This window comes from Schistocerca nitens, chromosome 1, assembly GCF_023898315.1.
Source record: "Schistocerca nitens isolate TAMUIC-IGC-003100 chromosome 1, iqSchNite1.1, whole genome shotgun sequence".
In the NCBI taxonomy this organism is placed as follows: Eukaryota; Metazoa; Arthropoda; class Insecta; order Orthoptera; family Acrididae; genus Schistocerca; species Schistocerca nitens.
This window is the reverse complement of record NC_064614.1, coordinates 875,437,282-875,456,030: the sequence shown is the minus strand read 5'-3', so window position 1 is coordinate 875,456,030 and position 18,749 is coordinate 875,437,282.

Here is an 18,749-nt window from a genome sequence, read left to right as displayed (position 1 = left end):
TGTTCATATTCTTTTTGGAACCATTGTGATACTATGAGAGCTTTGAATGATGTATTTGGTATGGGATCATGATTTTTAAAGTACGTTTGAGGTAGATGACATTATTTAAATGAGCAGAGAAATTTTTTTTGTTTTGAAATTATTGCAGAAAGCTACGACGTTTTTGAGATTTGGCTGACGTTTTATGATATCATTACGATGACAATGTGCATTATGTTGTTGAGGTATGTTTATGATCAATGAGCTGATGCTATATGAGGAATTTGATTATGCTACGTATCTGTTATGATGAAATATTGACGAAGTGTCGACGAATATGTATATGTGTAATAAGGTAAGGAATAATGAGTAGTGGTTAGGGACTCTGATTTCTGAAAAAGGATGTTAAAAACCAAGAATCGTACTTTAAGGGTTATGAAATGTGTGTACATAAGTGAATGTTGGTTACCACAATGCTGACAAAACTTTTTGGACTCTATTATATATGAGATTTTGTTTCTACACACTTCTAATGTAAATTTCTAACCTTTGAATTTTTTTATGTTATATGAGACTGTCACTGTAGCAGAAACTGCAGTCGTAAATATTTCAGTAAGAAAGGTAAGTGACCTTGACGTAATGCGTTTTGGGCTCCCAGCTGACGAATTGTCGTCTGACAAAAGAAAGCCATTAGGTGGAGAAAAAAAAAGGAGGTCATTATCCTCGCTATTGACATTTCTTTGTCGAAAGCATCCACAAATACGACACGCTCAAACTTGAAAACATATGATTACACTGTGGAGCTCTTAATTTATGATATTTACTAAAATGCCTAATGAAATGATGAGAAACATTTTACATCTATTGTCTTTCTAGTTGAGAGATTGCTCATTTTCTTTAATATCTAGTTTCTAGCTGCACTGCAGCATTGGTTATTATAAAATTTAGTAGATGTACTAATATCACTATTTTCTGTCTACAGAACCAGTAAAGAATACGTTTATGATATACTTTCTTAGAAAAGAGAGCACAAATAGACATTTCCCATCACAGGAATTGCATAAATAATTTTTTAATGACTTCGTAACTTTCTTGCAGAGTAAGTTTTTGTAATGCATCACTCTAGTGTTAAGATGTGACATAGGTATTAAAAATGGCCATTTTTACTGTAATATTTTTTCTGCTTGAGCTATGTCATGTTTAGGTATACGTTATTGTATTTGCTGCTGCTGTTTGCCAGGCATAGTTCTACTGAATTTTACATTGTATTAAGCTAGTTTTACTACTGATTTATTTTTCTTGTTGCTGCACATTGGCTCATATTAGTTGTAATGTTGCATTGCTTGGTAATTTAGATTTACTGTAGCTTGCTTTGCCAATTTGCACTTTTTTTGTCATTGCTGTTTGTGTTAATTGTTTTGCGCTGCTGCATTGCCTCGTCCCTTAGTTTAGCATCTGAGCTTAGTAGATTTAAGTTAGCTTAAGATGGGGTAGGCCATATAAGAGAACATGTTGTGATGAATTGGAAGAAATGCATTGAGAAGCTATAAGAAAATGGTTTGGCCAAAAAAGTAGTGTACAGTGGAGAAAAACTATTTTTTGAAAGAGGATGTGAACAGAATACAGAAAGCAGGCTTAGATAGGACTTTTTGGGAATAATGATGAACGAAGGGACATCTCCATGCAAAATATTGCAGTAAAACAAACCCTGTCCTTTCGTTTTGTGTTATCCCTCTATGTGTTTGTGTACCCTTGTGTATTTGTTTTTTTTCCTGTCTTAATGTGTTTAGCTAATAAGAGTTATGTTGTAGAATTTTTCTGATAATATGTCATTTTCTTTGTAAAGATTTTCAGACATTATTTATTCTGTTCTGTTTTAATGCTCATATGTGAAGTTGATGTTTCGAAAGTTATTCTGATCTTTTGTGTATGTACTCATGTCATAATTCCTGTAACACTGATGTATATGTTATTTCTATTCTTTTGTAAAGCCTGTATTACTACAAATGTTATCTGTATTGTTATGCTCTTTAATGATGTATTTTGTACCTTTGTTATTGTATTCTCATGTTATAATATTGTAATTGACACCAGTTCATCACATTAAGTAACTTGTAAGCATTCGTTTCACTGCACATATTTCTGTTGGTCATAGTAATGCACAATATGTGAGAAGTTGGGACTGTTAGTGTTTGTACGTGTGTTAATAATTCAGCAAGGGACTGGATAACAGCATTGCTGGTTCTAAGGACAATTCCGAAAAGTTCGTGAGTGTACAAATGGTGGTTTATGGACTTGCTATATTGTCTGCAAGACTTCTAAGGTCAATTTCAAAAACTTTGTGCGTGCACAAGTGGTGGTTTATGGACTTGCTATATTCTCTGCAAGACTCTTCGATGGTGATTGTGCACCTGCACAGTCGCAATAGATGGCTGCTGGCCGTCTCTACAAGGACTACAGTGGGTCTGCATCTTTGATGGCCCACCAAGACCATTATTTCTACAAGGACTGCAGTGGGTCTGCACCTCTGGTAGCCCACCAATACCGTAATCTCTACCAGGACTACAGTGGGTCTACTCTGTGATGACCTACCTACCAATGTTCTTCAAAACTTCGACTGACTCTGTGGTGGGTTTGCTCTCTTGTGGCCCATTACCTGTCTGCATGTCAAGAGTCAGCACTGTCTTTCCGTTGGAAGGACAACACTACTTCTTCAAGACTGCACGGAAATCCACTACTTCCGTGTGCATTTTCTTTTACTGCTCAGACTTTGAGAAAAACACTGCAATTTTACTGTGATGAATGATCAGGACTGTCTTTATGGACTGTGAGAAAATTTTAGCTTTTGACCAACATTGTATCAATAAGTGTCTGCATTTGATTTCTTTGTTATTGTAATTATGAAAAAATTTTTCATATCTGTATTGGCCACTGCCCAAAACAATTTGTAAAATTTTTTTGTGGGGAGCATGGGGGCAATGTAAGTAGGCTGTTTAGGTTTTTATATTGGTAACGCCACGTAGCGCTCTGTATGAAAATCACTGGCTGTGCTGTGTGCAGTCTGTGGCTAGTTTGCATTGTTGTCAGCCATTGTAGTGTTTGGCTGTTGGTTGTTAACAGCGCATAGCGTTGCGCAGTTGGGAGGTGAGCCGCCAGCAGTGGTGGATGTGGGGAGAGAGATGGCGGAGTTTTGAAATTTGTAAGACTGGTTGTCATGAACTGCTATATATATTATGACTTTTGAACACTAGTAAGGTAAATACATTGTTTGTTCTCCATCAAAATCTTTCATTTGCTAACTATGCATATCAGTAGTTAGTGCCTTCTGTAGTTTGAATCTTTTATTTAGCTGGCAGTAGTGGCGCTCGCTGTATTGCTGTAGCTTGAGTAACGAAGATTATTGTGAGGTAGGTGATTTGTGAAAGGTATAGGTTAATGTTAGTCAGGGCCATTCTTTTGTAGGGATTTTTGAAAGTCAGATTGCGTTCCGCTAAAAATATAGTGTGTTAGTTTAAACACAGTCATGTATAATTGTTCAAAGGGGACGTTTCAAAGGGAACTAACAGCTTCTTATAGTCTTTGATATTTGATAACATGTATTGGGACATCGGCTGTGGCCTACCTGTTAAATATTGCCTGTTTAGCCTTTTTTGAATACCTGTTAACCTAAAATTTGCAGGTCAGGATTAATAGGATTAATTGCTTTACATGTGGACCTGGTTAGGTTGGTTGGATGGTTGGTTGGTTGATTTAGGGGGAGGTGGGGTGGGGGATGGAGGGGCGAGGGGACCAAACAAAAGGGCGATCGGTCCCATCGGATTAGGGAGTATGGCATAGGAAGTCGGCCGTATCCTTTCAAACGAACCATTCGGCATTTTCCTGCAGTGATTTAGGGAAATCACGGAAAATCTAAATCACGTTGGCCTGACGCAGGTTTCATCAGTTGTCCTCCCGAATGCGTGCCCATTGGGCTAACCACAGCGCCACCTCGTTCGGTGCTCTGGTTAAAGGTAAAGATTGCCGTATGTCCTTCGTTTGTGCTTCTGAGAAAAGGTTGAAAGTTTTCCAGATATCATGTGATGCCTGCCTTTTTTAAAAATCTGTGTGAATGTGCAAAAGAAGAGATAATAATTACCGTTAGATTATTTACTTTCTTAAACTTGCTAAAATTGCCGACTGGCCAATATTAAATCTTTTATCTAAAGCACATTCCAGAATTATCAAGATTGAATAACTTTGGTGTGAGGTAGCTGAGCCGTGCCACGGCCAATAGATAAATAATATCACGAGTCTTAGGCAAAGGTTCTGGTGCTCGGAAAGCGTGAGAGGCCGTGTGCGTGCTGGAAAAGGGGGATTTGACAGTATGATGCGAGGCGAGGCGGAGGGAGTGGTGTTAGCCTGTGCCATTCTGTCTTCCAATCCTCCTGGGTCGTGGTTACACGAGACACGGGGCGTGGGGAGTTTGGCGCTGGTTGAGACGTTTGGCTGCAGCGGAACACAGCGGTCCGAACAGTCTGGTCTATCTGCGGGAGAATCCGCCGCTGGAAGTGTGGCATGATGGAATCACGTTCGCTGACCCTCCTGCTGTCACCATCGAGATCAGCTGCTCTCAACGCCGACTGCTTCATGTCTGCGTAGTGACGGTTCTCACCTGGACCACAACGGTCGCTAGTTGTACTGTCGGTAGCCGATATTTGACTGGGTTCTATATAGTGGTTCAGTTCAGCCTCCCTGTATTGTAGGTGTTCCCAGTTTAGCTGCCGGTCTGGGTAGCCGAGTGGTTCTAGGCGCTTCAGTCCGGAACCGCGAGACCGCTCCGGTCGCAGGTTCGAATCCTGCCTCGGGCATGGCTGTGTGTGATGTCCTTAGGTTAGTTATGTTTAAGTAGTTCTAAGTTATAAGGGTCTGATGACCTCAGATATTAAGTCTCATAGTGCTCAGACCCATTTGAACCCTTTGAACCACATTAGCTGTACTTGTATCCACTCTGAGGTATTCTGTCTATGAAAGGTCATCATGTCCATGCCTACATTGCCGGTAACCTGCGGGTTCCGGTCGTATTAACGTTGCTGATTATTCTCTATGTAAGACCCCAGGGCTAAGGACATTCCTGTTACTATTGTATTTGTGCATCTTAAACTATGAAACCGAGCGGGCCGGCTTGATTGGGGCGCTCTGTTGCGTAAGTTGCTTCCTTTTCGCGGGAAGATTAAGCGAAAATTAGCAAGTAGGATAGTACCACATTCGTCCTGGGGTATGCTTGTTCAATTTTAAAAGCATAGGCACTTTCTGCTACATTTGTCCGCTCTATTCTCCCGTGTCAAATGTTGTCATTGATCTAGCCTGACCTCATTCTGGAGCTCTTCGCGAGTCATTTACTATTCCTGGGGAAGAACACGCAGATAACATATTAATACTTGTTATTCATTGCGTTCTTAGCTCGCTCACCTGAAGATTTTGTGTCATCGATCTATCCTAAGATATTGCGGCCGGAGCCTTGAATTGGTATTTAACTGCTGTGTACATTTCTAAGGGAGTATTTTATGCGTTACAGACACGTTCTGCTCCCGTGTTTATCCTAAGGGTCAGTGCGGCGGATCGGTTGGCCAGTCGGCACCGGACGTGATACTATACTCCCGCCTGGGCCGTTAAAACGGTTTGCATTAATTCTGATGTTGCTGCATTTGTGATACCCCCTTTATACTGTACCTGCTCTTGTTAGTAAAATTTTATTTTAACTTCGGTACAGCTCTTGGAGCACTTGATCTCTCCCATTTGCGTTTCTGATTAGTAAAGTTAATCATCGTTCCTTGAAAGTCTAAAATCTACTTAATAATCCTTGGTAATTGATCCAATTTGGGCGGTGGTTTACCATTACCAATTCAAAATAAATGTTCAATTGTTAGTGTAAAGTTCTAACGAAGCTTAAAGGTTCTTCTTCTGTATTAATCCAAATACTTTTATAATCGCTCAAATGGTTTTAAATCTTTTCTGAAGACAACATTTCAATCTTTTTTTTCTAGTTTTAAATAAATTGGCAAAGGTATTTTACGAATGGTGCTTAATCTTCAGTTGTCCCCCCCCCCCCCCCCCCACGTCCAACGATCCAACCGTTGAGCAATCAATAAATCTCAGGTACCATACCAATAACTTACGTTGACTTTTTATTTACTTCTCATCTTTTTCCAGGTGTAAAAGGCGGTCGTTCTTGTATTTATTGTATAAGCTACACTATGTGTTCAAAAGTATCTGGAGACCTCCATAAACATACGTTTTTAATATTAGGTGCATTGTGCTGCCACCTACTGCCACATACTTCGTATCAGCGATCTCAGTAGTCATTAGACATAGTGAAAGAGCCGAATAGGGCGCTCCGCGGAACTCACGGGCTTCGAACGTGGTCAGGTGATTGGGTGTCACTTGTGTCATGCGTCTGTAGGCGAGATTTCACACTCCTTAACATCTCTAGGTCCATTGTTTCCGATGTGACAGTGAAATGGAAACGTGAAGGGACACGTACAGCATAAAAGTGTACACACCGACCTTGTCTCTTGACTGACAGAGACCGCCGACCGTTGAAGAGGGCCGTAATGTGTAATAGGCAGACATCTATCCAGACCATCACACAGGAATTCCAAACTGCATCAGGATCCGCTGCAAGTACTATTACAGGCGGAAGGTGAGAAAACTTGGATTTCATGGTCGAGCGGCTGCTCATAAGCCACACATCACGCCAGTGAATGCCAAACGACACCTCGCTTGGTGTAAGGTGCGTAGAATTGGGCGGTTGAACAGTGGAAAAACGGTGTGTGGAGTGACGAATCACGCTACACAATGTGGTGATCCGGTGGCAGGGTGTGGGTATGACGAATGCCCGGTGAACGTCATCTGTCAGTGTGTGTAGTGCCAACAGTAAAATTCGTAGGCAGTGGTGTTATGTTGTGGTCGTGTTTTTCATGGAGGAGGCTTGCACCCCTTGTTGTTTTGTGTGGTACCATCACAGCACAGGCCTACATAGATGTTTTAAGCACCTTCTTGTTTCCCACTGTTAAAGGGCAATTCGAGGATGGTGATTGCGTCTTTCAACACGATCGAGCACCTGTTCATAAAGCACTGCCTGTGGCGGAGAGGTTACACGACTATAACATCCCTGTAATGGACTGACCTGCACAGAGTCCTGTCCTGAATCCTATAGAACACCTTTGGGATGTTTTGGAACCCCGACTTCGTGGCAGCCTCACCGACCGACATCGATACCTCTCCTCAATGCAGCACTCCGTGAAGAATGGGTTGCCATTCCCCAAGAAACCTTACAGCATCTGATTGAACGTTTGCCTTCCTGAATGGAAGCTGTTATCAAGGCTAAGGGTGGGCCAGCACCATATTGAATTCCAGCATCATCAATGGAGGGCGCCACGAACTTGTAAGTCATTTTCTGCCCGTTGTACGGGTACTTTTGATCACATAGTGTATTTCCAAATCTGGTACCTACTTCATACCTCTGTCTAATGCACGGATGAGAGTCACGTGCCCGTGAGATGAAAATTAGTTTTGCTATTGTACTGGTTTTTAACTGTGGGTCTTTGCTTTCTGTAAAATGACTGTTTTCTAATGGTATGCTGTCTGTACGATACTGCTTCGAAACATATTGTTGTATGGAATGGTGTGTATGAAAAGCAGATTGTATAAAAGTCAATGAACTCAATCAGTCACTCCATCTTTTGTGTATCCTGCGTTTCCGAAACCACTCCCAATTATGAATATGAGCGTCAAATGAAAAATATTTCCTTTTTGTTGCAAGATATTCCATAACACGACTATAAAAGCAGGGAAAACATTCCTCTCCTTTCTGATTTTATGAGATATCATTCAAATGGCTCTGAGCACTATGGGACTTAACATATGAGGTCATCAGTCCCCTGGGCTTAGAACTACTTAAACCCAACTACCCTAAGAACATCACACGCATCCATGCCCGAGACAGGATTCGAACCTGCGAAAGTAGCGGTCGCGTGGTTCCAGACTGTAGCGCCTAGAACCGCTCGGCCACAACGGCCGGCTTTTTGAGTCATCAGGGGATGGGGGAGACGGAGTAACAACCAACATGAAGTCGCCTATTGCCTTTACAGACGGTCAGATGAATGGTTTTTGGTTGCACTGATGGACAGAAGTTACTGACCCGCAGCTGCTCCAGCATACTGGAAGTTTGTACGATGATCTGGGATTGGTCTCGAGCCAAAACTAGTCATTGAGTGAATGAAAAAAGTAAAATTTACAACTCTGGACTGGTTTTCAGGCTATAGACTTTGAGGATCTTTCACACGCTTGCGCTTTAGGATGGCCGTGCAGTCAATTCTTGTTGTTTTAGGTACCTACAACGCTGCAGTTAACATGCATTAAGTGGAAAATATGGAGATGTACCAGATGATTCTATGATGACGTGAACAACATTCAGAGATGTTGGAGAAGGGTATTGTATTGTATTGTATGTTAACCGGGGGCCTCGAAACAACGGAGAGGCTCCGTTCCCGCCGCAGCCACAGTGGTCCACAACCCCACGAGGACTACCGCAGTCCACTTCAACCCTCCGCCACCCACACCGAACCACTCTTTCAGGGTTACTGTGTGGTTCGGCCCCTGTGGACCCCCCCCCCCCCCCCCCCACAGGGAACGTCTCACACCAGACGAGCGTAATCCCTATGTTTGCGTGGTAGAGTAATGCTGGTGTACGCGTACGTGGAGAACTTGTTTGCGCAGCAATCGCCGACATAGTGTAGCTGAGTCGGAATAAGGGGAACCAGCCCGCATTCGCCGAGGCAGATGGATAACCGCCGCCTAAAAACCATCCACAGACTGGCCGACTCACCGGACCTCGGCACAAGTCCGCCGGGCGGATTCGTGCCGGGGACCAGGCGCTCCTTCCCATTCTGGAAACCCGTGCGTCAGACCGGACGGCTAATCGGGCGGGCATGGAGAAGGGTACATGTATCAATCTGAGGTACGGGGCCTTTGATGTAAGGGGCCTTTGAGGTAAGGGGCCCTGGTCCTAAAATGACAGAGTTGCATGAATCTTCTTTTTTTTGGGTCAGCAGTCGCTGGAATAATACCAATCTTTGCCTTCCTTTACAGTTTTTACCCTCTACAGCTCGCTCTAACACCATGTAAGTTATTCCCTGAGGTCTTAACATGTACCCCATCATCCTGTCCCTTCTTCTTGTCTGAGTTTTCCATAAATTCCTCTCCTCACTGATTAAGCGGAGAAGCTGCTCATTGCTAACCTCATCGGTCTATTTAATTTTCAAAATTCTTCTGTAACACCATACCTCAGAAGCTTCGATTCTGTTCTGTTCTGGTTTTACCACGGTCCATGTTTCACTACCATACAACGCTTTCCTCCAATCGTACATTCTCAGTAATTTCTTTCACAAATTAAGCCCTAAGTTTGCTATTAGTAGATATCTCTTCGCCAGGAATGCCATTTTTTCCAGTGCTAGTCCGCTCTTTACGCTTTTTATGCTTCCCTTCCCTCGTTCGTCATGGCTTATTTTGCTGCATAGGAAGTAAATCCCGTAAGTACGTATACATCGTCACCATCAATCCTGATTTTAAGTTTCCCACTGTTCTCATTTTGTAACATCTCATTACTTTCGTCTTTCTTCGATTTACTCTCAGTCGACATTCTGTACCGATTAGATTGTTCATTCCATTCAACATATCCTGTAATTTTTCTTCACTTTCACTTATGTTTGATGCAAGAAGACTTCTCCTCGTCTGGAAAGCCTTTTTGCCATTACTACTCTGCTTCTGATGTCCTCCTTCGTTCGTCTGTCATGGTTTATTTTATTGCCTAGATAGCAGAATTCCTTAACTTCATCTACTTCATGACTGTCCTAGTGTTAACGTTCTCGCTGTTCTCATTTCTACTACTTCTCATTGCTTTCGCCTTTCTTGTACTTGCTCTCAATCCATATTAATTACACAGTAGGCTGTTCATTCCATTCAGCAGATCTTTACTTCTTGTCAGTTTCACCGAGGATAGCAATGTTATCAGCCAATCTTATAATTGATATCCTTTCACTTTAACATTAATTCCACTCTTGAAAGTTTCCTTTATTTCCAACAGTGCTTCTTCCATGTATAGATTGAACAGTACGTGCGAAAGACTTCACCCCTGTTTTACATCCTTTACAATTCGACCACTTCTTTCTCGATCTTCCACTCTTACTATTCCCTCTTGGTTCTTGCATATATTACGCATTATCTGTCTCCCTTTAGCTTACGCATATTTTCCGCAAAATTCGGAATATCTTGCTCTATTTAATATTGTCGAACGGTTTTTCCAGGTCGTCAAATCCTATGAAAGTGTCTTGATTTTTCTTTAGTCTTTTTGCATTACTAATCGTAATGTCAGAACTGGCTTTCTGGTGCCTTCACCTTTGCTAAAACCATACTGATCATCAGCTAACATATACTCAATTTCCTTCTCCATTCTTCTGTATATTATTCTTGTCAGTAATCTGGATGCATGAGCTGTTTAGCTGATTGTGGAAAATTCTCGAATCTGTCAGCTCTTGCAGTCTTCGAAAGTATGCGGATGATATTTTTTCGCAAGTCGGATATCGCCAGACTCATACATTCTACACACCAATGTGAACAGTCGTTTTGTTGCTACTTCTCCGTGATTTTAGAAATTTTGCTGGAATGTAATCTATCCCTTCTGCCTGATTTGATGTTAAGTATTCCAATCCTGTTTTAATTTCTGATTTTAATACTGGATCACCTATCTCTTCCCTATCGACTCTCGTTTCTTCTTCAATCACAAGTCTTCTCCCACACAGAGGCCTTCATTGTACTGTTTCCACCTATCTGCTCTCTCTGTATTTAACAGTGGATTTCCCACCTTACTCTTTATGTTACTACCCTTTGCGTTTAGTGTTACCAGATTTTATTATGACTTTCCTATACGGTGAGTCAGTCTTTCTGACAATCATTTCTTTTTCGATTTCTTCATATTTTTCATGCAGGCATTTGGTCTTAGCTTACGTGCACTTATTATTTACTTCCTTCCTAAGGGACTTGTATTTCTGTGTTACTGAATGTCCCTGAACATTCTTGTACTTGGTTCTTTCATAGATCAACTGAAGTATTTCTTCTGTTACCCATGGGTTCTTCGCAGTTACCTTCTTTGTAGCGATGTTTCTTTTCCAAATTCTGTGTTTGCCCTTTTTAGAGACATCCATTCCCCTTCAACTAAACTGATTACTGGGCTATTCCTTATCGCAGTATCTGCAGCCTTAGGAACTTCAAACGTACTAATTCAGCTCTTAGTACTTCCGTACCCCATTTCTTTGCATATTGGTTCCTCCTGACTAGTCTCTTAAACTTCAGTTCACTCTCCATCACTATCAATTTGCGATACACTCCGGAATTGGCCACTACGTGTCACCAGAGCCAGACCAGATAAAAGGAGCCAGGGAGTATTGTGTTGAAGGTAGAGAAGGAGTGACAGCAGAATGGGTCGATCAGGAGAGCTCAGTGACTTCGAACGTAGGCTACTCAATGGATATCACCTGAGTAACGAAGCCATCTAGGACATTTCAGTCTTTCTCAACCTGACCACGTCGACTGCTGATGATATGATTGTGAAATGGAAACGCGAGGGAACAACTACAGCTAAACCAAAATTAAGAAGATCTCGTTTACCTACGGACAGGGGCAGTCGAGGATTGTAAAAATTGGATGTAAAAGACCCCTTGACGTTAGCGAAAGGAATCACTCTTGAGTTCCAGTGCTCTGCCAACAGTCCTGGTAGCACCATGTGTGTATAGAGTTAAACAGAATGGAGAAAATGGTCGAGTAGTCCCTCATAATCAACGCTTTGTCCTACTCAGTACTAAGGGACGCCTGAAGTGATACAAACAGTGACACAATTCGAGAGTGGATCGCTAGAAACGGGTGCTTTAAAACGATGAACCACTCTATACCCTGTGGTAATTCTATGGTGGGGTTTGGGTTTGGCGAATGCGTGGCCGATTGTGTGCCACCATGAGTACTGCCAACAGTCAAGTACGGACGAGGAGGGCTTACAGCATGGGAGTCATCTTCGTGGTTAGCGTCTGGAAACCTCACCGGGCTTAATAAGACGCTGGTAGTACATGAAAACATTTTTCAGCATTTGTATTGCGTTCGTTAGAGGTAGTATTCGAAGAAGATGATTGTATCAGCATAACAATGCGCCCTATCATAAAGGAAATGAAAAACTTTTGGGATGAGCAAGAACGTAGGCTCCGGTCCATACGTCAGCGTCCAACATCAGTTTGACTTCGGTCCTTGAGGAAGAAGGGTCTGCTATAACCCACAGACGTTTAGTCTCCTCATTGCAAGTGTCCTCAGCAGAGCCCAAGCTATCATTAAGAAGAAGGGTCTACTAATGTGTACTAATAGTTGTCCGGATACTTTTGATCAGATAGTACGCCTTCAAGTTAAAGACCTTATAACATCAAACACTAGATTAGTTTATTCTACAGTACCCCGCTCACAAAACCGAAATCAAAGCCTTTAACACGCATTCCGTAGAATACTGTTTCAGGTGTGGATTCTCTCGTATGAGTATCCATAGAATGGACTTCAACACATATTGTTTCGTTATGAAGCAGCTTCTCGTCGTTATATAAATGGACGAGTATTCTTGTGGGTTTTCAGCTGTGGTTTCTCCAAGAGTCACATGAAAAAAGTACTTTTGTATGTCCTTCTAATAGATAAGAATACAGTTTCCTGGACATAAAACAGCCTTGGGGGCAACCTCTCTGGATATGGAAAGTAATGATATTTTTGAGTAAGACGCCTCAAGATTCACCTTAAGTAATTCAGAATTAGAAATAACACTAATAAGAAACACATGAAGTATCAAGCGTAACGCTAACTGGAAAGAAATACGGCCCTTTCTCTTTACAGCCGAACCCAGACCAGAAACACTCTTCACTGATACGTGTAGTGTGTTTGACGCGATGCGTAGTGACGCTTGTTTGCACGGAGTTCCGCACATTCCATTCAGTAAATACCTCTCAGCTAATTTAAAATCAGATCGTTTGTCGTCAAATATTTGTAACGGATGTTTCTCCACAGATTCCTATTACAACAGCGTCATTCGTTGAAGGGGCAGAGTGTAATATCGAAATGGAAGACGATATTTTATAACATGACTCAATAACAAAATAAATCAAAATAATAAATGAATATAAAAGGTAACACGAAGCTGTGATGAGGATTCCTTTTAGTATCTGTAGTCTGGTATTTCTCATCGTACGTAATATGTTAGTTACGCCGCATGCCATGTAGTAAACGTTTTGCTTTCTGAAAAGATACGATGTGGTGACATAATGTCGTAAAGAAAAGTCTACCATATTAAACAAATGACTTAAACTTTTTTTCGCAAAAAGAAATATTCCTAATTTTGTTACCCAATTATATTTCATCGTGCATGGTACATCATCGGCGGGACCATACTTTCACTACACATCTTAAAATATTAGATGTTTTAGCAATGACAGTGATAGTCATACGAAAATAATTTTCTTGTTACCAATCTAATTCTTCTCTTCTATCTCAATTCCTGCTATGTTTCGTTCATGGAGCATTAATTCTCTTTAGTTAAGTTACTTGTCATTTGCTTCAGCATGACAGTTTTTGACAAATTAAGGGAAATCAGTTATGAGCGTGGCCGAGTTAAATATTTTTTATTGGGGTCTGCTACGGTTTTCTTTTTTTGTAATCTCATGCTTCCCACGCGTGAGTGTAACACGTAGGAACTTAGAAACCACAGTGAAAATCACAATAACAGAAAAACAAAGTAAAGGTCTACATTTTAATCATCACTGATCTTCGAATTCTTTCAGTTTCTTTAAAATATATATATGTGTTGCTAAATCATGTCTGAGCTAGGAAAAAAATTCATAGTTTAAAAAAAAACCAGATTGAACATGTTTCTGTAAACCACTCAGCAAATACAGCTGCCTTAGAAATTTTTGGAAATTTGTGGTAAGGTCTCATGGGACCAAACTGCTGATGTCATCGGTCCTTAAGCTTACACTCTACTTAATCTAACTTAAATTAACTTACGCTAAGGACAACAACAGACCCATGCCCGAGGGAGGACGCGAACCTCCGAAGGGGGTGACAAGGCGCTTCAGACCGCACGGCTACACCGCACGGCTACACCGCGCGGCGCTGCTTTACAGACATAGAAAATAACTGATGAACAGTTGTCCCGAAATGGAGATTTTCAGAGTTAATTTATTTATTGTCAAAAAGAAGGGTGGAAAATGAATGTTAATAGTATTTCTAGTACTCTTGAAATGCCGTGAATGAAAATTTTTTCCCATCGCAACCACTGCAGAACTTAATTTCTAAGAACTTCTTCCCTTTTCCAGCTCCAGTGACAAAGAAATAGAGTTGTACTTGTTTTTAAGTACAAGCTATCGTTCTTCTTCCTAAGTTATCTATTGCACACTTGTCCAAATACGCTAAAGGACACTGCAGCAATGATTCTGCTTAGCATGGACTCGACAAGTCTTTTGTAGGTTTCTTGTGCTATGTGGCATCGGACGACCACGGACAGTGCACACAATTTCCGTAAATTCGGGGTCTTGGTCCAACAGGTTCACATGAGGCGAATTTGGTGACCAAGACACTATCACGAGTTCGCTGTCGTGCTCCTCAAACCAGTGTGGCGTGATAATAGCCTTGTGACAAGGAGTGTTATCCTACTGGAAGTTGCCATCGCCGTCAGGTAAAACATCAACAACGAAGCACTGTAGGTTGTACCCAATAACGGTCACATAGTCCACAGCTGCCATGGTGCCTTCGAGTACTACGAGTACCACAGGTTCCATGGGAGCCCAGGTGGATATTATCCCCATAGTATTCTACCGGCCCCAACAGTTTGCGTTCGTTGCGTGGTGTATCTTTGGAGCAGACATTAGCCTCGTCGGAACCACCCACCACCTGAAATGTCACGGGACTTAGCAATGGATCTTAACACATATTGATCTAATTTATTTGGTAAGCACCTCGAATTTCGTTTCTTGTTGTGGAAGTATGCAGGCTTATACGTTTCTTTCTTAGAATGTTAACGGGGTTGATCGAGACGTGGCTGCACGATCCGTTACAGCCATGCGGATAAGATGCCTGTCATCTCGACTGCTAGTAACACGATGCCGTTGGGATCTTGCACGGCATTCCGTATTACCCTCCTGAACCCACCGATTCCATATTCTGCTAACAGTCATTGGATCTCGACCAACGCGAGAAGCAATGTCGCGATACGATAAACTTCAATCGCGATAGGCAACAATCCGACCTTTATCAAAGTCGGAAACGTGATGGTACACTTTTATCTTCCTTACACGAGGCATCACAACAACGTTTCACCAGGCAACGCCTGTCAACTGCTGTTTGTGTATGAGAAATCGGTTGGAAACTTTCCTCATGTCAGCACGTTGTAGGTATCGCCACCGGCGCCAACCTTGTGTGAATGCTCTCAAAAGCTAATCATTTGCATATCACAGCATCTTCTTCCTGTCGGTTAAATTTCGCGTCTGTAGCACGTCATCTTCGTTGTGTAGCAATTTTAATGGCCAGTAGTGTATTAAGTATTGCGGGCAGGTGGTGACCTGTTTACTGTGCAACGAAAGTGGACATCTTATAACTAACTCCCGGCGGTGAGTTTTTGTTTTATGTTCTTACTAGGGACAGTGCCGCAAGTTAACGGATGCTGACCTTGTGTTCTCTAGTAACCAACTTGGGGCTATATCTTCCCTCGAATGGGAGATCATCCGACAGTTCCTACTATCACTGTGGGTGATTTTCCGCCTTAGCAAACAAAGCCTGACCCCGTTCCTGCTACAGCTTGGACGGCGGCGCGCGCGATTAATTATAAGCGGCGCCGCACTCAAGACGGTGATGAATTAGTTGTGCCTTCCTTTGTCCCACCTTCCTCTGAGGCACGTTTGTCTGTCACTCCTACAACCAGTGCGGTACCACTTGGCTCTGGCGAGGTGGAGATGGGAGGAGCTTTATTTAGTATTCATGCTGCTGCAGGGGCGTCTCCTGTGGTGCCGCCCCGGAGCTGGTGTTTGTCGGAGTCGTCTCCTTCGTAGCCTCCACCGCATGTCCAACCGGTAATCGAGCAACGTCCTCCTGTTCCCCTGTCTGCTGTCGGCGATGGAGATCGTGATTTGCCACTTACTGCGACTTCCGTTGCGGAAGCTGTTACCCCAGAGTTGCCTCCTGCTGTCTCTGTTATTCACTCTGACTGCACACCATAGGGAGTCGGCCTGCCTTGCAGCGTGACCTATCTGTAGGGCAGGATCCGGAAACTGGGCAGTGATATGGATGTGGTGCAATATCTGCCGACGCTGCCTACAGCAGAGGCTATTACACCACGTAGCCGGCTTATAGTAACGCGTAATGCCGCAGCGTGCAGCGGCGCGAAAAACAACCAAGGATAAAGATTCAGTTGGGACCGGTACTAGCCTCCCGCTTCTCCGCGATGGACTGTTTCGGGTGACTCGTGGAATAACCATGCAGCTCTGTTATTCTTTCTTTTCTTTTCTTTGATTCATGACTCAGGTGTATGCATTCGTCACACCAAGTGTTAACAGAGTGGTTTCAGAGCTGTACCTAGCTTCGCTGGGTCAGTTTGTATACGACTTGTGTGCAGATATAGTGCTCCTGCAAGAGGTTTCATTTCCCAGTTTCTCTCTTCTTAGATTTCGCATTGTTTTCAATGTGGTGCTCCAATTTTCCACGGAAACTGCATTATTCTTTCGAGAAGGCATTCCCATTGATGTAGAGTTTTTTGAATATGGCAGAGGAATAGGATGTAGAATTTTTGACCACACCTTGGTCGTCATAAATGATTCGTCTGGTTCTGGTTACAGTGGAATGTTTGCCATTTTATAAAGAGGAGATTATTTATCTTTTACGTAGGAGTCCTCAGGGTCTGCCGTTTGGTGGGTATTTAATTATTTCCTGCGTCCTGTTGTCTCCCGCTCTTAATGACTGTCGACATTTGAATGAGGTGACAGGCTCGATGCACTTGGAAGATGTTTTGGAGTGTAATAGCCGACGTTGGTTATATTTAGACATTTTACTGCGACTTGTAGTAGCAAGATTGTCCGATTCTATTTATAGGATTGGATGCGCGAATTTTTTTTTTTTCAGCTGGCGTTATATCTGTTAGCTTTTCTGATCACTCTCCATCGGCAATCAGTCAAACTACTCCATTCCCAGTGGATATTAAATGTCACTCACTTGTCAATGATGTGATACACAATGTGTGGGAGCGTAGTCTTCGATCCGCTGGGAGGGCTCTACCACTCTGGAATGGTGGACTGCCCTGGCTAAACAGAAGCTCCGACAAACTTTGATTACTTATTGTGCTGCTAGGGCGAGGGATTTTCGGAAAACTCACGAATTTTACCATTCTGTCTTTCGCAACTTCTGTGACGGTGCGGATCGCGTCCGCTACGGATTGCAGATGTACCATGTATAAAAGCAAAGTTGTTGCAGTTGAAGCGGCAGCGCCGGGCAGTGTGGCCGAACGGTTCTAGGCGCTACAGTCTGGAACCGCGCAACCGCTACGCTCGCAGGTTCGAATCCTGCCTCGGGCATGGATGTGTGTGATGTCCTTAGGTTAGTTAGGTTTAAGTAGTTCTAGGTTCTAGGGGACTGACGACCTCAGAAATTAAGTCCCATAGTGCTCAGAGCCATTTTTGAAGCGGCAGCAGATGGAACGGTTGTGGATGTAATAGAAACCGCGATCACTAGTGGCGGAAGAATTTGCTTCGTTATGCCATTTGCTTCGAAATCAAGCTCGATGACAGCACTCTTGCATTACTTCTCTTAGAGCAACTGACGACCGTCAGCTAACAGCGTAGGCTGACGTATTTCACGCTATATATCAGTACTCTGTGGATCCTTCTGACATGGATACACCTGGCGACTTTCCCTTCGATCCGGCTGTTGAGATCGTAGGTACGCCACTCACATCTGAGCAGAACACCGAATTCTTGGCCACCTTTGACCCGGATGAGCTACATTATCTTATTCTTATTTCCCCTTCTCATAAATCGCCAGGTATGGATGGGCTCCCCAAGGAGCGTTTTTGGCCCATGTTGGGCGTCAAATTTACGTCCATGTTGAACGAGGTGGGGAAAATTGTGTTGATACCTAAACATCCTGGTCCTAATACTGGTGATAATTTTCATCCTCTCACGTGTCTCAAGATAGTGGCGGAGGCGGTAAATCGCAGGATATCTGCCTTGCCGGCAGCTGTTGACGGCGAATATCAAAGTTGCCTCCCTGCCGCCTCTGTGGTCGAATACCGGGATGCGGTTTCGGTTGCTGCCGTTGGTCGTGTAAATAATCACTTTCTCCTTCGGATTGTGGAGATGATCGCGTTTACTGTTGAGGCTCGTTAAGTGTTATCGAACATTTCACAGGCATTGCCGCTTCGGTAGTTGCGGATGGGCAACTGACGCTCCCGATTCCTATACGTAGAGGTGTGCCACAGGGGAGAACGCTCTTGATGTCTTTGTTTGTCTTATCTCTGGAGCCGCTGATTCGGAAGGTTGCGTCCCAGCTTCAAGGTAGGACGCCTTTTGGAAGAACCTCGCTGTTCGCGCTTACGATGATAATGTGATGGTTTTACCCCGTCGACGCGCAGAGATGCCTCTGCTGAAGACGATCATCGATGATTATTATCGCGT